The sequence below is a fragment of the Podarcis tiliguerta genome (assembly GCF_965153285.1).
Source record: "Podarcis tiliguerta genome assembly, chromosome: 6".
Classification (NCBI taxonomy): domain Eukaryota; kingdom Metazoa; phylum Chordata; class Lepidosauria; order Squamata; family Lacertidae; genus Podarcis; species Podarcis tiliguerta.
In genome coordinates this window covers 19,175,467-19,190,788 of record NC_139539.1, presented here as the reverse complement: position 1 = coordinate 19,190,788, position 15,322 = coordinate 19,175,467, and the positions used below count along the sequence as shown (strand labels likewise).

Here is a 15,322-nt window from a genome sequence, read left to right as displayed (position 1 = left end):
ACCAGTGTTAACATTCGTATGGAAATGTGCTGAGGCAGGAAATAGGTAACATCTGTCCCGGAATTCACAGCACCTGCTTCCTCACACAAAGTGTGCTGCTTACCAGGCCCCTCCTATATAGAAGCGGACATTATGCTGTGCAATGCCGTTCAATGCAGCCCAGAGTAACATGGGTTTTTGTCACTGGAGAGAAACAAACATTTGTCTGTTAACAATGCATTCTTGTTTTCGTGTGCACTTCTGACCCTCTATTCACATCCGAAGCAAGATGTGTGCATATACTGTCCTTGCAGTAAATTGCCCGAGACATTACATTATACACACGTTTCAATGCAGCAAAATAAAGGAAATGAAGGAAAACATTCAGCTCTCATTCACTCATGCTGGCTTCAATCCAAAATACACCCACTGACATTCTCTCCACCCCCACCCCCCTTGTTCCTTTCTTTAAGGACCTCTTTTCCACCAAGGTAAACGTGGAGGAGAATTTGGCTATTTTTCTTCACCAGCTTAAGAAATTGATTGCTTACTTCACCCTGAGAGCCAATATGGAGCGGTGCTGAGAGATAAGTTGCTGGCTTTTCACGTTCCTTTTCTTTTTGCCTGTTCTTCTGTCTTTAGCAGAAAGGAGATCTTGCATATTTGCGTGGTGTCTAATGTTGCACACTTTTGGGAGAGAACACACCAGGAGCTTTTGGGGGAGCTGGTACAGTTGTGCTGTGACTAAGACTACGTCCACACCACACATTTAAAGCGCTATGATACCACTTTAAACTGCCACAGTTTCCCCCCAAAGAATCCTGGGAGCTGTAGTTTGTTAAGGCTGTTGAGAGTTGCTAGGAGACCCATATTCCCCTTCCAAAGCTGTAATTATCAGAAGTCCCTGGAAAAAGGGGTTGATTGTTGAACCACTCTGAGAATTATACAGTGGTACCTCAGGTTACATATGCTTCAGGTTACATACGCTTCATGTTACAGACTCTGCTAACCCAGAAATAGTACCTCAGGTTAAGAACTTTACTTCAGGATGAGAATAGAAATTGTGCAATGGCAGCAGGAGGCCCCATTAGCTAAAGTGGTGCTTCAGGTTAAGAACAGTTTCAGGTTAAGTACAGACCTCCAGAACGAATTAAGTACTTAACCTGAGGTACCTCTGTGAGTCTCCTAACAACGCTCAGCACTATTAACAAACCACAGCTCCCATAATCCTTTGGGGGAAGCCATGATGGTTTACAGTGGCACCACAGTGCTTTCAGTGTATGGTGTCAATGTGGCCAAAGGATGCAGTCCCATATAGGCTTATCATGTATGCCCTTAAGCTTCTCTTTTTTTAAGGCTAAACCTAGCCAGGTATTTCAACCACCCATCATAGGATCCAGAGCCTGTCCATAAACAGCTTAATGTGGATTGTGAACTCCTTCTTCCATCTTTAATTCCCCTTTGTCTATGTGGCAGCTTGCTCCAACTATAGCGGTTCCACACTTTCTTCCCCCTAAATCCAGAGATTCCCTATGCTTTGGAAATCCAAATAGAAGAGCTGCGTCAATTGCACAGGGAGCCTCTGGATTTAGAGAGGAGAAAGTGTGGGGCCATCATATTTGGGGTGGGGGGAGAATGTTGCATGGACATGGGAGAATTAAGGGAAACACAAGGTGTTCGCAACCCACATGAAGCTGAAGCCTTTGGTTCTAGAAGCATCCTCAGAAGATAAATATCCAAATTTGTTTATTTTTATGCTCCATGCTTTCCTTGAAGACTACCACCACCCCTGCCACATTGCCTCTCTTCCTTGTTTGCATCTATTTTCAGAGCGCTGAAAGAAAGAAACAGGTTCATTCTCCTGAGGACGCAAATTAAATATCCTCTCTCAAAGCACCTGCTGGGGTTTTAGCCATTACCTAAGAAGTTAATAACAAGTGTGAGGGAAACGCACAGGCCATTCTTCAAGGGGAAACTTCACTTTAAAACATTATTTATTCCACCTGTTTCCTGCCTGGAACAAACTGCAGCCCCAGGGTCCCTGCTGTGTCCAGAGAGGAAGCGGCAGAGAAGCCAGAGAGACACAGGCTGGGCTTTCCGGCTATCAGGAAGCCGTTCCTTGTATCTGGTCATTTTTCTTCAAATACGAAAGAGGGCTACTTCATGAGAATGGCAGGCAGCGTGAAGGGCAAGGATAGCTCAGGGACAGGGAACTTACGGCCTTCCAGATTTCGTTAGTGACATAGGGCAGTAGTCAACAACCATGTGCCATCAGAGAAAGGATGTTTGCTTGTGCAATGGGACTTTCTTTCCTCTCTTCCCTGTGTGCAAGCCCTGTGCCCTCCCCGAATCTGCTCCAGAGGGTTGGGGGAACCCCTGGAACAGATCTAGTGTGGGTCACAGGGGGAAGAGATGGGGAGAATGTTCCATTGCACAAGGAGAAATCTTTTGCACTTGAAATTGGATACTTGGTGCTATGTCCACAAGTCCACTTAGCTCAGTATTGTCTGCACTATCACCCTCCTCTATTTGCTGTTTTTAATGTGTGACATTTTAATATATTTTTAATCTTTAATCTTGAGAGTCCCATGCAAGAAGATCAAACCTCTCCATTCTGAAGGAAATCAGCCCTGAGTGCTCACTGGAAGGACAGATCCTGAAGCTGAGGCTCCAATACTTTGGCCACCTCATGAGAAGAGAAGACTCCCAGGAAAAGACCCTGATGTTGGGAAAGATTGAGAAGGAGAAGGGGATGACAGAGGACAAGATGGTTGGACAGTGTTCTCGAAGCTACCAGCATGAGTTTGACCAAACTGTGGGAGGCAGTAGAAGACAGAAGTGCCTGGTGTGCTCTGGTCCATGGGGTCACGAAGAGTCGGACATGACTAAACAACTAAACAACATCAACAAATCTTTTTTGGAAGCCACCCAGAGTGGCTGGGGAAACCCAGCCAGATGGGTGGGATACAAATAATAAATTATTATTACCACCACAGATTTAGCAGTGGCATTCCATGGGAGACGCATAAATCCTTGTGCTGCCTTGAACTCCACTCAGTGTAAGCAAAGCACCCAGGAAATGTGAAAGCATTCTATCAAAGCCAAGTGTTATTAAGTCTCCTTATGAACATACCAATGCTGCCTCATGCTGACAGCAGATTCACACCATGCATTGGAAGCATACCTAATGCACAGTTAAAGCACACAAATGCCTTCCCTAAATCCTGGGAACTGTAGTTTGTTAAGGGTACAGGGAACGGTAGATCTGTGATGGGGAAACTAAGGTCCCCAAGATTCTTTAGGAGGAGTCATGTGCTTTAAATGCTTGCTCACTGTGCTTCGCATCTATGGTGTTGGTGGCTTCCTCATCAGACCATTAACTCGACCTGGTCCACTACTATCTGTTCTCACTGTGGCTCAAGGAAGATGCATTCCCTCACCCTTCTACCCATGTGGCGCATTTAATGGTTCCAGAAGATGTTGAGGACTGAATATTGAACATTTGTGTGCAAGCTTGCAGCCTCTGCCCAGCCTCAGGAAATGAAACTGAATAGCTCAGTGGCGGAGCACATCCTTACATATAAAAGATCGGGTCTGGGTGATTTTGCACTTGGCCTGCACTTTCTAGGTACAAGTCCCCTTGCCCCACTCCATTCCCACTCTTTAGCGCTCAGTCGGAGCAAACATCAATCCAAATTGCTGTTTGTTCCAACTGAGAACTGTGAACCTCTAACGATTCCATTAATTTCCATAACAGCGCTGGGTGGAAGCAGCAGGATTAGAGGATGTGTGGACCAGTGGCGTAGCGTGGGTTGTCAGCACCCAGGGCAAGGCAAGTAATTTGCGCCCCCCCCCTGCTGCACTGTCCCTCCCCCAGATAGTCCCTCGCTCTCTCTCCGCACCACACCGCACACCTGGCACCCTCCCCTCCACAGTGGGTGGCGACCCGGCGGCTCGGATCGGATTCGCACAGCCAGCACTGCAGTGAGAGAGAGTGAGTGAGCCAGGTAGGGGCAGAGAGCTGCAAGTGCGAGCGCCCCCCCAGATGTTGTGCCCGGTGCGGCCGGCCCCCCCTGCACCCCCCCACGCTACACCACTGGTGTGGACAAGCCTTTCCCTTTCTATTCCACTTTTCTTCCATCATGGATTTTGAGGTGGTGTACATCTAGTTCAGGGTTTCCCAAACTTGGGCCTCCAGTTGCTTTTGGACTACAGTTCCCATCATCCCCGACTACTGGTCCTGCTAGCTAGGGATGCTGGGAGTTGTAGTCCAAAAAACAGCTCAGGGAAACCCAACTTTGGGAAACCCTGATCTAGGCGTCTCCCTTGCAGACACTGACAAGACTCAGACCTGCTTAGCTTCAGCAAGGTGATGACCTCATGTGCCTGCAGCCCATACCTTTGGACCCTTGTCATCTTTGGATATGGGTGGGGAATACTCCTGCTTGAAACTTATGAGAGCCACTGCCAATCACAGTAGATAATTCTGGAATAGGTGGAGTAATGGTCTGGCTGGGTATAAGGCAGCTTCCAATGTTCCTGAAGCCTAAGGCTATGTTTACTCTGGCTCCAGTGCGCTCCCACCACTGGTGTTTGAAGCTGAGTACACATGACGCTAGCCGCAATCCACATGTATCCTCCAGCTTCTTGATAAATATTCCTGTTTGCTGTGTTTTCCTTCAAATCAGCTTCTGCCCAATTTGAAAACGCAAGCCGCAGTCAAGCTGAGTTAAGACAGCCGTTGCGCATGCATAGATAAACAGCCCCATGAACAGACGACAGTTTCATCAAGTTCAGGGGGGTTGTTCCAGGTGTAGAGAAATAGATCAGGCAATGCACACCAGATGAAGACATGCTTGCCCCCTCTCTGGGGTGTAAATGCACCTTGGAATGCATCAGTGGCAAAGGACCTTGCTGCATTTCAAGCTGCTAATGCATACATAGCCTAACAGCTTTTGTTCACAGCCATCTCTCCCATCGTTTCTCATAGTTGTTCCCACCCACTGGCCTAAATTCACAGGCCAGTTTATGTGGAAGTAAGTCTGTTCGACAGGACTTACTGTCAAGTAATCATACGTAGAAGGCAGCCTTAAATCTGTGCAGTGGTACCTCGGAAGTTGAACGGAATCTGTTCTGGAAGTCTATTCGACTTTCAAAATGTTTGGAAACCAAGGTGTGGCTTTCGATTGGCTGCAGGAAGCTCCTGGTTTTGTGGCGTTTGGGACCCAAAACGTTCGATTGGCAAGGCGTTCAACTTCCAAGGTATGACTGTATTCTCCTATAGGCAGGGAGTATACAATATAGACTTGCTCTTTTCTGCTTCTGTCGCTCCATAAAGCACAACGAACAATCTGATGGTCCTATATAAATAATAATTGCGATTATTTATAATGAGTTTGGTGTTTACTAGACTTACTAGTGTGTGTGTGTGTGTGTGTGTGTGTGTGTGTGTGTTTTAAAAAATTAAAATATTGGCCGGCTTGCTACATCTTCCTTCAGATGGGATTAAGTGCGTTCTGTGTACGAACATTTCTGAACACTTCCCACAATGTTTTTCTATTATAAGTTCCTCCAAAAACCCTCTTAATCTCCCTCCCTCTCCAACTGCACACTTCGTGATTCATAAGTACAGCTCATCAACCCTTCTTTGTAATACCCTGAGGGGATGTCCAGCTCACGGACACATCTGCAAACGAACCACAATTAAGAATGGCAAATTGTTTTTTAGGTAATGGTGAACACCTGCAAGCACCTCCTAGTAAATCAGTCTGTAGGAGAGACATACTGTGGGGATTTCTCTCTCTCTCTTTCTCTCTTTCTCTCTCTCTCTCTGAGAGGAATTGCTCTTCCTTCCTGAACTGCCCCCATTGTCCAGTAAATTTTGCCAATAAAACAACCATTTTCAAATTAGCAGCATGCCAATTGGAGAGAGAGAGAGAGAGAACGAACAGCCCTGAGTGAGATGTTCTAGGTTAAACCAGCAGGAAGGATTTGACTCACTGGAAAAAAACAACTAGAAAGAAAACTGCAGAGGTAAAATATTTCCCACACAATTCAGAGTGCAATCCAAAGTCCAATTTGAGCAGTCAGTCCCTTTTTGGGTTGAATCTGCTCCCTTCAGTTTCTCATTTTTCCAATTTTAAGTTTGCCACATTTCCGTATCAGTTTCCAAATTATTACAATTTTTAGTGGGGGGGGGGAGAGATATCCTCCTGAAAATTTATGCTTTCTCCTAAAATGCGCGTTTTTGTATCAAATTCTCCATTAAAACGTGCTTTTGTACATCGGGGCTTTTTCCCCAGATGGAACTCAGTTCCGTCACCTCTCAGGTGGGTGCCATTGCCATTCTAAAAGAACCAGCGAGGCATTCATGGTGAGTGCCAGCACCTCTTTTTCTAGAAAAATAGCACTGTTGTATATTATTTTCACTATTATATGATTTTTATGCACACTTTCTAAGATGCATATTTTTGTACATGCAGGGTCACTCCGGAGGATTGTGGGAAATTAAAACAGCAGCTTGCAGATGGAGTGGGCTGGCATGGGGAACTCCACGGCCGGCATCTGTGCAGTTGTTATATGATGCCAGCCTGCAGAAGCCAAGCATGATTGAAAGACCTGCACTCCTTCCTTTAGGACTGGAAGAAACCTTGCTGCAGACCTGTGTCAGGAACCCTTCCAAGAAGCTGCATATAACCTTGCAAATCAATTAATTAAATTATCAATAGCTGCATGGAAACTGAATTCAATTGACCGGTTTTCAGTCCATAATTCATATAGCTTGCGATTAGGTAGTAAGCCTTTAAAATGCTACTGTCTTCCAAGTTTTCAACAGCTGTACCTTTAGGCTATCCCAGCTCCCCTAGTGCTGTTCAGACTTGTTTACAATCCTAGGTCCTGCATAGGCATTTTCACTAATAAATAAAGCTGTCTGGGCTGCCCTTGTGGCATGAGGTGTGTGAGCTTTCATGCTGCCTCTCATGAGCGGTACATTAAGGTTAATTACAAGATCATTAATTGCATCCCTCTAATACCATAGAGAGGCTTAGTTTTCCCCCATTCCCTGAAGCAATTATGTCAGCAAAGAGCAGCTTAATTGCTTTATTAGAGGCGCGCATGGATGTGTTACAGCCTACAGAGATCTCCAGGTTAGATAAGAGGCAAATATATTAGCAAGGGTCAGAAAGCTGCTCAAAACACACAAGTGGTTCGACTGTAGTTACATTCACCCTTTGCTTTTCTGCTCTTGAAAACAGTGTTCAGGGCTGTAATTCTCTGCTGCAGTGTTGTGACATAAGCACAGTACATACTCCGTAGTGTTTCGGGGATGTCTGTGCACCTGAATTTCAGGCCAACTCACTCAAAAGGTTTGCTGCAGAGATTGACAGAGGAAGGGGGTCTTCTAAAACAACAACAACTTGATCAGGACCAAATTGGAGGAAAGTTAACTACGAACCTCCAAATTTGGGGTCCTCTCCAAACCTGTGCCAAAGTTTTTCAGTTGTTTTGCCAGGACCCAAACCCTGGTGTTTTGCAGCACCCAAATTTGGGGTTTGTGGGCCCCCAGATTGGTAGGCAATGAGCAGTGAAGGGAAGGAATTGCAATAATACCCTTGGAAAAGGCTATAGCTCCGTATTAGGGCTCCTGCAAAAGATGTTAAGTTCAATCTCTGGTATTTCCTTGTAGCAGTAGTGGACTTGAGCCGTGCTTTTCTTCTGGGGGGACGCAGGGGTACGCATACCCCTAAACATTTTGTGAATCTAAGTTGGACCTCATTGAGGGGCAGTATTTCAATATGTGTAGGAAAATGGGAGTACTCCTAAACACACACACACACACACACCAGCCCTCACGCTGCCTTCCAAAAGGCAGGTAAGGAGGTGCCCAGCTTTGGGAAGGAGGCATGTGGGCTCTGGCAGGGTCCTAGAGCCCTTCCACCTCCTTCCCAAATCTGGGAAAGCACTAACTAGGCTTTGGGTAGCAGAAGGGAGGACTGTAGGACCCTGTCTGAGCTTCACGCCCGTATCCTTGTGCGTGTATCATCGGGAGGAGGTGTTGCCTAGAACTGCAAAGCTTCAATGGCCGTGGTTCCTCTTTACACTCAGGAGAAGCCTGTCTTCCATGCTGCACCATGCTGGGCAAGGCCCCCTCCAAATGACGCACCTCCTTCCAACAACACGCACATGACACACACGCAACATCACACACGCAACGCAGGTGTGACGTCGCATGAGTGACGCATGTGTGACATCACACGCGCAATGCGATGCTGGCTCTCCAGTCTTCAGCCCAAGGCAGCAACTCTGATAGGAATTGGGCCTTTAGTATTGTGTCACCAACCCTCTGCAATACCCTCCCGTTAATTATTAGCTGTCTTAATGATTTGCTGTCTTTTCAGGGGCTACAGAAGACTTTCCTCTTCTAACAAGCCTTTTATGCTTTCCCAGTCTGCATCCATATTGGAATTATTTCTAAGGAGTTTTTAGCGTTTCATTCATGGGTGTAGCAAGGGGGTGGGTGTGTAGGGAGAGGCAGCTACCCCCTTAAATCAATAAAAATAAATAAAGATACATAGCTAACTGAGGTTCTGCCCCTCCCACAAAAGGCCTGCCCCTCCCCCCCAAAAAAACCTGGCAATGCCCATGGTTTCGTTGCTTGTTGTTTTCTGCCCTGGGCTCCTTTGGGACGAAGAGCAAGGTATCAATTTAATAAATAAATAAGTTGCCCCCCTGTGCAGTGAAGGCAGTACAAAGCAGAATAGACTAGTGGTCTGGCTCATTCAGTGCAAGGAAGTCTCCAATGTTCTTAGGAACCAGAGTGAAAAGTTGAGGGAGCCCCGGTTGACCCGTGAGCCTGTGGTTCCTTGCCTTTCTTACCTCATCGTCAGCAGCGACCAAGAGTCCCAGTGGAAAGATTTTTTAGAAAACCACAGGACTGAGCGTATGTGACTCAGATACCATCCTTCCTCCTGTTGGTATATATGCTGCCTCAGCTAAAACTGGCATGTGTTCATATTGTGAAACTTGAACTTTCTCAAGGGTCAGACCTGTTGTGAGTTGTGACTCCTGTCACACTTTTCATTCTGCTTCGTAATTGGCGCTTTGTAAAATTGCGCTTTGAGAGGCAGAACACAAAGTGGCTTGCCCAAGGCGGCCCAAATAGCTGAGTAGAGAAACCTGAATCTCCCGCTGTCCGGACCCATGAGCCAATCACCTGTTTTTCTCAGAAGCATTTTACGTTTGTCCAGCAATCCTGTTGGTCATGGCTACTGATGCATCAGCACTTTCCACAATGCATGGGGGGTAACATTAATCAGCTTTTGCAGCACAGAGGTGGGCAAAGTGGACTCTACCCCCCCCCCGGGTGTTTCGGGAAAGGAGCAACACCAACAACAGCATGGAATGGGATGCGATGGGGTGGGATGAAATGAAATAACATTTACAATTTGGCAAGGAATCCTTCTCTAGGGTGGTAATGAGCGTCTCAGATAATCAAGTGACTCCCATAGGGCCTAAGATCTGTACTGAATAATGTCCAGTGTGGTGTAGTAGTTAAGAGTGGTGGACTCGTAATCTGGGGAACCGGGTTCGCGTCTCCGCTGCTCCACATGCCGCTGCTGGGTGACCTTGGGCCAGTCACACTTCTTTGAAGTCTCTCAGCCCCACTCACCTCACAGAGTGTTTGTTGTGGGGAAGGAAGGGAAAGGAGAATGTTAGCCACTTTGAGACTCCTATGGATAGTGATAAAGAGGGATATCAAATCCAAACTCTTCTTCTATTAGCAAATACACCAATCAGAAAGGCACAACCAGCAGTTATGTACCAATTCAGGTAACCCATTAGCACTTGAAATTCTACCTATTGGGGGAAGAGCCATAATTCAGTGGCAGAGCAACAGCTTTGCATGTAAAAGGTTCAATCCCCAGCATCGCCAGGTAGCAATGAAACTATCCCCTGCCTAAATCCCTGAACAGCTGCTGCCAGCCAGTGTAGACAGTACTGAGGTTTGGGCTAGTGAGCTGACTCGGTGTAAGACAGCTACCCCACTACAGTGGCAAATGTGGAAGATCATAGAATATTGTATTCCTATTATTTGGGGGGGGGGGGAGAGAGACTCATTTTTGCCAGCCTCGTTGGCCTTAGTCATTAAAAACCTGTTGCTTCCAGGCATTCAGTTTGTGAGCTGAGTTCACCCCATATAAAAAGCCCACCTCTGCAAAGCACAGGAACCTGCTCACACAGAGCTCGGAGGCCCATGGCGTCATCTGGATGACGTTTCCTGTTTATATCCTGTCCCCGAGCCTTTGTACCGGTTGGAATTCAGTTCCTGCCAACAGGAAAGCAGAGATAATTCATGCAGGAAGCACTCACGGTGAGGATGAAGCGAGCAGGGCATTGCCCGGGCTTCTTGGTGGGCCAGGATGTGAATAGCTTCTCGACTTCCTTTGTAAAATAAAGTCAAATGTTGATATAAATGGAGCCACTTTCCTCCGACCCAGCCGCCTTTCCCCTTTGATATGAATGAGCCAACAAACACTTTTCAAAACACTTCGCGTTTACCGTAGCTGGTCAAGGCTGCTGCTCACTCGCTGCGGTTTTTGTTCTTTTTAACAGCAGGCAACCTTAAAGGTATTGGGACGCGGGTGGCGCTGTGGGTAAAACCTCAGTGCCTAGGACTTGCCGATCGTATGGTCGGCGGTTCGAATCCCCGTGGCGGGGTGAGCTCCCGTCGTTCGGTCCCAGCTCCTGCCCACCTAGCAGTTCGAAAGCACCCCTAAGTGCAAGTAGATAAATAGGGACCGCTTTATAGCAGGAAGGTAAACGGCGTTTCCGTGTGCTGCGCTGGTGCCAGCTCGCCAGCTGCAGCTTCATCACGCTGGCCACGTGACCCGGAAGTGTCTTCGGACGGCGCCGGCTCACAGCCTCTAGAGCAAGATGAGCACGCAACCCTAGAGTCGGACACGACTGGCCCGTACGGGCAGGGGTACCTTTACCTTTACCTTTAAAGGTGCTTCAAGCCAGGTTATGCCAACCTGGCACCCTCCAGGTTGTGCCATAGAAAGAATGTAGTTGATCAAGGCAGTGGCGTAGCGTGGGGGGTGCAGGGGGGGGCGGCCGCACCGAGTGCAACATCTGGGGGTTAAGGTTAGTGGGCAAAAATCCACGGGTTAGGGGGCGCAAATCCACGGGTTAGGGAGCGCAAATTACTTGCCTTGCCCCGGGTGCTGACAACCCACGCTACGCCACTGGATCAAGGGAGCCATGAACTCACAAAGGATTTCTAATCTCTGGATTAGAAACCTTTCACCCACTTTCAGGTCACATACAGACCTACAAAAAATAATAATCCAGTTTTTTAAAAAAATTATCTGGTTGGGCCCATTGTTATGAGCAAAAGGTAACTGTAGATAAATATTATTTGGCTTTGCTTCTTAACAGGCTTCTTCTGGAAGAAAGTGTCTGTAGGACACCCTCTGATTCAGCAGATTCTTTTATTTTCATCCTCAAGTTTTTACAGACATAACAACAGTCTTCAGGGCCAAGCAACACGGCGCGTCGCTTCACATGCTAGGAAGCGCCGAAACACAACAGTTTCCCCACAACTATGTGAAGGGAAGTACCTTTCAAGATATCTGTGGAACACAAGTTTACAGGAAATTCTGAAAGCAATTAATCTGGAAAAGTGACCAAGATTTATTTGCGGTAGTGCAGCCGGGGACAGAGGGATTGAAATGGAGAGTATAGGTTTGAAGGTGCTTGGTCTCAAACTATGTGCCAGGAACACCAGGGGCTTCTCAATCAGAAAATCGGTATAATTGGCCAAGGGTCCCCGAAATACAGCTTGCTTACTCCTGGTCATCTGCTGCAATTCATGTCCTCTGAATATGGCATTTATTTTTCTATTTAACTTGCAGCCTTGCAGATGCTATTGGACTCCCACCAGCCCAGATATCATGGCTAATGGTCAGGGGTGAGGATGGGAATTGTAGTTCAGCAGCAAGATCATTAATAAGAGAGTTCCTGCCCTCATGGTTACAGTCTAAAAGGCATGGCACAAAAGCAAAAAGGATGCAAAAGGAAGACAGGGGGAAAAATCAGGCACTTTTCAGAAGGAATGGAAGCATTTCAAAGGGAGAAACAGCTGAACTGATGCAGTGCTCTGTTTCCATGAAATGACAAACCTTCTGCCTCTCCTATCTTCAGTGCTTTTTTCTGGGGGGATGCAGGGAGATGCATACCCCTAAACATTTTGTGAATCTTTGTACTTTTGTCCATTTACTGGATTTATTTTCCCCGATTTGAACTATAAAATGGTGATTTTCTTGAGTCAAAATGAGAGCACCCCAAAACATTTTTTTAAAGAAAAAAAGCACTGCTTCCTTTAGCAAGTGCCCTGTGAGATAGACACTTAAAACTGTGCACATTTTGTAGTCAAAATGTGTGTGGGAACTAAGACATGTTTGCTAAGAAAGAATCCAGACTGGCCATCTTGCCTGTACATTTTGACAGCTGTCTCTGTCCTCGCAGAGCCATGTGAGATGAAGGCCAAGTGAACCCCTCTTCATTTCTGTTGCTACTTAAGGGAAAGGCAGCAAAATCCTAGGGTGTCTGTTGAGCTCTCAGGGATGAACAAAACAGCCCAATATTCATTAAGAGCTGACTGAGCCCATCAAGTCGTATTTCTCTGTGGCACCAGAGTCAGGTGTGGTGATGTAAGCCGGGCCCTGGTGTCCCGATGCAGTGGTGGGCCTGATGAGCATGTGGACACTGACCCTCCAAGTGTTCTTATTTTCCAGGGACAGTCCCAGATTTGCAGAAGCCACCCCAGTTTCTGATTTGATCCCAGAATGTCCCACTTTTCCTTAGGATGTCCCTATTTTCATTGGAAAATGTTGGAGGGTACGGAGTTATGCAACCCCCGAGCCAAGGAGATAAGTAACTATACAACCTTTAGAGGATGTCTGAAGGCAGCCCTATATAGGGAAGGGTTTTTTTTAATGTTTAATGTTTCATTATGTTTTGGTGTATGATGGAAGGTATAATAATAATAATAATAATAATAATAATAATAATAATAAAAAATTTAATTGAATAGGATGCCTCTATTTTCATCGAAGAAATGTTGGAAGGTATGTATACACCGAAACTGAATCCTCACAAGACGTAGGCCCTTTGGGTGAATGGTTCCAATGTCTGGAACTTAGGCTTGCTACCTGTTCTGGATGGAGCTGCACTCCCTCTTGGGGACGCAGGTGGCGCTGTGGTCTAAACCACTGAGGCTCTTGAGCTTGCAGATTGGAAGGTCGGCGGTTTGAATCCCCGCGACGGAGTGAGCTCCTGTTGCTCTGTCCCAGCTCCTGCCAACCAAGCAATTTGAAAGCATGCCAGTGCAAGTAGATAAATAGGTACCGCTGCGGCGGGAAGGTAAACGGCATTTCCGTGCACTCTGGTTTCTGTCACAGTGTTCTGTTGCATCAGAAGTGGTTTACTTATGCTGGCCACAAGACTCGGAAAGCTGTCTGTGGACAAACACCGGCTCCCTCAGCGTAAAAGCGAGATGAACGCTGCAACACCATAGTCACCTTTGACTGGACTTAACCGTCCAGGCGTCCTTTTCCTTTTACCTTTACCTTGCACTCCCTCTGAAATAACAGGTCTGTGATTACTCTGTGTTCTGATCTTTGCCAGTGGAGACCTAAGTGGCCTTGGTGGCTAGGAGTGTTGGCTTGTATGCCAGCTACAGACAGGGATAGCTTGTCTACAGTGGTCTATGAACTGGAAATCCTGAGGCTGGATTATTGCAATGCGATCTTGCATTTGGTGCAGAAGCTGCAGTTAGTGCAGAATCACTAACTTGTGATCTACCTTTCGTCAGCAGCATATAGCACTGGTGCTGAGGGAACTGCGCTGGCTGTCAGTATGCTACCGGGCCAAGTTGTTAGTGTACAAAGCCCTAAACAACATGGGAGCAGGATTTCGGAAAGATCACCTTATTCCCTATATCCCTGCCTCATAAGTCAGGCAGCACACAGAGCTAATGTGCTTTGCACAGGCAGTTTAGGAACTGCTGCTGTTCCTGGATTGTGGGTCCTTACAAAAAACAAAATCAGTATTATGTAGTTCTTTGTAAAGATCCTGTGCTAGGGAAAAATAAAAACAATTCCTATTCTTATTATAATGGTGGTGGTGTTTGGTTGCTAGTGGAGTGTCTCTCAACGTAAGAACAGGTAGATGTTGGGAATAGCACTGAGGTTCCGGCAAAACATTTTGTGAATACAACAAATCCAAAATAAGACATTTGCTTTGAGATCACTACTTTGGGTGACATAGAACGGAGGCTGGAAAGGAAGAAAGCTCTGTGTTTGCAGAAGCATAACTGAGACCAGATTTTTTTGGACAAAAATGCTGCTAACTGGTGGCAATGCACGAAGAAACGAAACACATGGTGCCATTTTCTCTTTGCAGGACTGGAAGCATAATATAGGTTCGCAGATCACATTGAATCTGGAATTAATAAAGACACCAAAGTTGGACCTCTCTCTCTCTCTCTTTTTGACAGGATGCCTTGCTTTTCAACAGAAGCATGTTATAACAAGGCCATCTTATATTTTCCCTCAGCCAAGGTTTCCCTGGAGCAAATGGCAGGGCCAAATTTGGCAAGAAGGATAATCATCTAGGCTGCCGTCTACCCCAGTAAGCTTCATCACACTCAGCGGGTCTTCTTTATGAGGAGACATGTACAGTGGTACCTCAGGTTACAGACGCTTCAGGTTACATACACTTCAGGTTACAGACTCTGCTAACCCAGAAATAGTACCTCGGGTTAAGAACTTTGCTTCAGGATGAGAACAGAAATCGTGCTCTGGCAGCGCGGCGGCAGCAGGAGGCCCCATTAGCTGAAGTGGTACCTCAGGTTAAGAACAGTTTCAGGTTAAGAACGGATCTCCAGAACGAATTAAGTTCTTAACCCGAGGTACCACTGTATATGTCTGCATTATGTTGTTAACCCTAATAAGGGGTAAGGGAAATCCAGAATCTTGCCCTTCACCTCAGGCAGCAAACTGTCTTGGACTGGCCCTGAGAAGCAAAGCTAAACCTTTGTTCTAGAAGCTTCCCCCTTCTCCCTCCCCTCAGCCCATCTCCAAGCTCTTTCCAGGAGCTACTGTATAGCACTTTGTGTTCTGTGCTCGCGATCCCTGTCTAGACACTGCCCAACAATGAACTGAGGTATCTTCTGTTTTTCAATGTGCCCCCTTGTCAGATGGGCTTTGCCTTCATTCAGTAGCTGTTTATTTTTCTTTCTGTTCCTCTCTGCCAAACAGGCTACCTTTTTTCCCCCCCT

General features: G+C 46.5%; 1 long non-coding RNA gene across 1 annotated transcript in view; it reads left to right on the top strand.

Annotated features, from left to right (window-relative positions):
* The window catches only part of LOC310680449, a 421,426-nt gene that overhangs the window by 235,190 nt on the left and 170,914 nt on the right, over window positions 1-15,322 (top strand). The window lies entirely within an intron of this gene.